This window comes from Mandrillus leucophaeus, unplaced genomic scaffold, assembly GCF_000951045.1.
Source record: "Mandrillus leucophaeus isolate KB7577 unplaced genomic scaffold, Mleu.le_1.0 Scaffold756, whole genome shotgun sequence".
NCBI lineage: Eukaryota > Metazoa > Chordata > Mammalia > Primates > Cercopithecidae > Mandrillus > Mandrillus leucophaeus.
Window position 1 is genome coordinate 1670893 of NW_012108208.1, and position 4550 is coordinate 1675442.

Genomic DNA, 4550 nt, shown 5'->3' on the forward strand with positions numbered 1-4550 from the left:
AGGAGTCAGATTATAAGCAATCCAGATAGATTAAAAAATGGTTTTACTACGATTCATTACTACAACGTATTAGTAGATGTGTCTTTGAAAAGACAACACTAGATGGCTTTTGAGGAACTTATACAATTAAGAATGAAGGATTGAATTCCATCTCCCTCTTTTATGTTTGGTTAAATACTCCATGTGCATTCTCCAAGGTGTTTTATTCAGGGATGAATTCATCCTAAATGCAGGACTGAGATCTAAAGTTGCATTTATCGGAATGTATGCCTTAGTAAAGGCTGTTGAGCCCTTCTGAATCATGGCCTCTCTTGCCTCCAATTGATGCAGTAACGTAATGTTCTTTCAGCTGGTCATACACCATGCTGAATGAAGGATGGATATTTCTTACATAAATAGCACAGTTTTGTTTTATTTTTTATTTTTTTCTATAGGCCCCTCTCCTGTTTTCCCCATAGCAGTGGTGTATGGGAGACAGGGATAGGGTCAACACTGAAAAACAGCACATGCCAGGAATGGACTGATATCAATAATTTAAGAAGAGCTATGGATAAAAGATGTATTATGCACATTTATGCAATAAAAGCCTGAACAGTAAATTTAACATGACCAGAAAATAAATTGTTATTAACATTTTCCTGCAAATTCTGGGTAAGACTTGCATTGTGGTCATCATCATGAGGCACATTAACAACCTTGGGAAGACTCATTGGGAACCAGTGTTCATAGGTGGCTTGATGGTTGAGGAAGCATTGTAAGTGATGTTGTAACCATCATTTTATAAATAATAAATTTAGGAAACTGCAGAGGCAGGAAGAATTAAATTGTATCAATACAGACTCCAAAGAGCCTTGGTATTGTGAGTCATAACAGCGTTGCTACTTTCTTCTGTCAGTGGAAAAAATAAGAAAAACTGAGTATTTTTGAACTCTAATTAGGTCAGAAACTGGCAGCAATTTCTGGAATGTCAAAAGTAAAAATAAGAAGTGGAGAATTAACTCTGCTAGCACAAAATGAGGAGCTGTCACCATTAAACGAACATGACAAGATGTTTTTCAGACCTGAACAGGAAGAGATGGTGCCAGGACCCTATGAAGAATCTTCACCTGCCCCAAATCAGTGATAAACAAATACGTAAGTCCCTCTCCTCTGCCCATTGTTTTAAATCTCCATCAATACATTACTCTACCTCACATGGGACTACGGATTCTGAATACATTTTTGATCAAAATAATTGTATAGACAGGGACTCTGCATAAAAAGATTTGCCACCCAGGACTGCATATACCCCAGAGGTGGCCCTGGTCTGGAAAGCCAGATTAGGGACTTTTAACTGTTTGATAATTAATAAGTAAAAACTGAAAGAATATTTAGATACTGTAAAACAATCAAATTTTATTTCAGAATTGTACTATGCAGAGAGGCTATGTGAGATGAGTTAACGGGTGAGAAAGGAGTGGTCATAGGCATGAAAATGGGCGGGGGGCAAATGTAACTGTCCTCGTGAGGCTGACTCACATTCAAGTGAAGGAATTGAGGGTCCAAACCTGGCAGGAAATGAGAATGGTCATGTCTTTAACAGAATTTGTGATGTCTGAAAGAGAAAGATGGGTTTTGAGGGGAAAGAAAATATATTTGGAATTTTACATTTTACAACATTGGTTATTTCATTTGAATTTTGAGAATAATGACAATGGTGGAATGTCTGATGAAATTTTGGTTACACTGAAATCCAAAGATCTTTTGCTATAATTTCTCAGAAACTGTAATTAAACCTTGTAGTTTTAGAAAGTGTATTTAGACATTCAGCAGACCTGCCTTTAAGCATTTCCAAGTTAGTTAAATTAGTTCCCAAAACAAGTAGGAGAGAAATGGTTTGGTGTTCTCTGTTTAGAGCTACCTTCATCCTTATCTACATATAGCACAAATTTGAGATCCAATAGAAGACTACTGGTAAAAAGGTAAGCATCAGTTCTGACTTATTTCTGCTGAGGAAAATACAATTTGAAATACATTACCAAATGATTATTCAGTAACACTCCTTGACTTCCATACTCCCCCAGAATGGAAACAGGCCCAATCAGTATTAACACATGGGTACAGGGGCATTGCTAAAAGTGGAAGAAAGGTGTTTAGATGTAGGGGTGTGTGTGTGTGTGTTTGTGTGTGTGTGTGTGTGTGTGTGAGTGATTAGCACAATGTCTCAGGCCCTCACCAGATGGAAAGCACCCCCAGTGGCAAACAATTCAATATCAAGCAAGTATATGAGAGATAAAAATAATTATCAGTGGTTATGAAAATTTGACTACTACTTATGTTATTGTAATAAAGGTCCCAGACAGTCTTGGTGACTAAGATTTTCATAGAATATTTGTTGTTTTTACCATGTTGCGAGTTTTCATACATCATGATTACTTTGGCAGAATTCAAAGTGCTGCATACTGAATAATGTGGTTCACAACAGTGGTGGTAAAAGGACTCTACCTACAGTCAAAGAGTTATACTGGGTTATCCTGGATTTAAAAAGATTTAGTAATAAGCTAATATTGGAATAAAATTAAAATTTAAAATTAATGTTTTTGAAGAATTTGTCATAACAATGATAAGTTGTTTTCTTGAGGTCTATAAAAACTTTCTCCCCAGCATTTTCCTTATTATATATGTAAGATGAGTTAATAGGTGTGAAAGGAGTGACAACAGGCATGAGAATGGGTGGGAGACAAGTGCAACTGTCCTTATAAGGGCTGACTCACAGACAATTGAAGGAATTGAGAATATGGTTAATAAAAGTAATGTTTTGATGAGAAAAATTAAAGCACAGAGTTTAAGAAAATTTGATAAACTTAATTAAGCCAAAGGCAGAAAAAATAAGAACTAGAACTTCCAACCCCCTCTGTTCACTTTTCTCAATTTAAAATTTCATCTTTAGAAGGTGATGTTTATCAGACATAAAATCCAAATCAATTAGATCTAAATGTTGGGAACCTTGAAAAGGTTTAGTCATTCTACTGTTTAAGTTCTGTAATGACTAAGAACATATCTTTACCTTGTGTTCATCTTCATTGTTCCTATTTTACCCAGAGGGAAACATTCTTTGAGTAGGTTTATAATAAGAATAGATGATTTAAAACTCAGCTTGTTATACTAATGATTGGCAGTTAACTATGTTGTATAATGGGAAGATGTGTTGGCTAGATAACAGAACTTATTATAGACCAGTACTCCCATTATCTAGTTAAGTGTTTTAGGAAAGACTTTCTTTATTCCCTGTCCCGCTCCTGCTCCTCTCCTTCCCTCTCCCTTCCCTCTTTTCCCTCTGTTCTTTAAGAACCCCACTGTTCTCACCTGAGGAAAGATTGAGGATAATAAGTCCTACCACATAACTAACTGAACCTCCTCGTTAGAGAGCTGCTGGGACAATTATATGAGACATGTAAATAACTTTACCCCTTTTTTCCTGTCTCAGTAAATAGTACCACAATCCTTCCAAGTCCTCATTAAAACCTTTGGAGTCATCCTGGTTTTTTTCTTCTCCCCCAAACCTAACCAACTACAGATCCATTAAGATGTAGCCCATATTTACTTTCTCCTTCTCCACTGCTATGATTCCATTGTAGGCCATCCAGAAAACTATAATCACCTCTAACTGGTTACCCTGCTTCTTCTCTTGTCCTCATTCAATTTATTCTCTATCTAGCAGCCAAAATGGACTTTTAAAAACAAAAATAAAATCATGTAATTTCCATGTTGAAAAGTCTCCAGCCACTTCCCATAACACTTAGAATAAAATGCAGATTACCTACCATGGCGTCTGAGGCAGCTTCAAGATGGCCACACATTCTTTGACATTCGCATAGAAAAGAGAAATGTCTGACTTTCTTCCCTTTCAATCTGGGCTGGCCTTAATGCCTTGTATGATTAACCAAAAAGGACAAAGTGGCAGGAGTGATGTTCTGAGACTTCCAGGAGAGGTCATAAGAATGCTTGGAGCTTGGGTCAAGGCCTGCTCTAGGGGAAACCAGTCGTCACATAAGTCTAACGGTAGTTAGAGACAGCCACAAGACGGCCATGATACCAACTTGTGAGAAGAGCACGCTATGTAGAAAATGCCTAGAATAGGAGATGCCATGTGAAGAAAGAGCACCAAGGGAACAGACATTGAATGAAATCACCTAGTTTTACAGCTTCAGCTGCCCCAGTAATACTACCTGCATCAGAGATAAATGTCCAGACGAACTTTCCCATATCGCTGAACTCTAAATTGTGAGCAAAAGAAGATGTTTGTTTTAAGCCACTAAGTTTGGATGTATGTCATGGAAATGGATAGCCCCATAGCCTCTCATGCCATAAAAGTGTAATTCTTTTCCCTATCTTGGAGTTCATCCCCTTCTATTTTCCCTTTTGCTTGCTGCCCCTGAGCTGCTGTGGCTTCTCTGAACATGCCAAGCTTGTTCCTGTGCCAACACCTTGACACATGTCACAGTCTCTACCCAAATTCTGACCCCAGACCTTTTCATACTTGTGTCCTTGTCATGGAGCTGAAGTGTTAC

The 4550-nt window shown here is 37.5% G+C and overlaps 1 long non-coding RNA gene across 1 annotated transcript; it reads right to left on the bottom strand.

Moving 5' to 3' along the window:
- Nucleotides 1-1380: 1380 nt before the first annotated feature.
- On the bottom strand, nt 1381-3920 carry LOC105529234. The gene is made up of 2 exons (XR_001004479.1): nt 3804-3920; nt 1381-1594 (listed from the first exon to the last, which is right to left on the bottom strand). It is a non-coding gene; the product is annotated as an uncharacterized LOC105529234 (long non-coding RNA).
- Between the last annotated feature and the right edge of the window lie 630 nt (nt 3921-4550).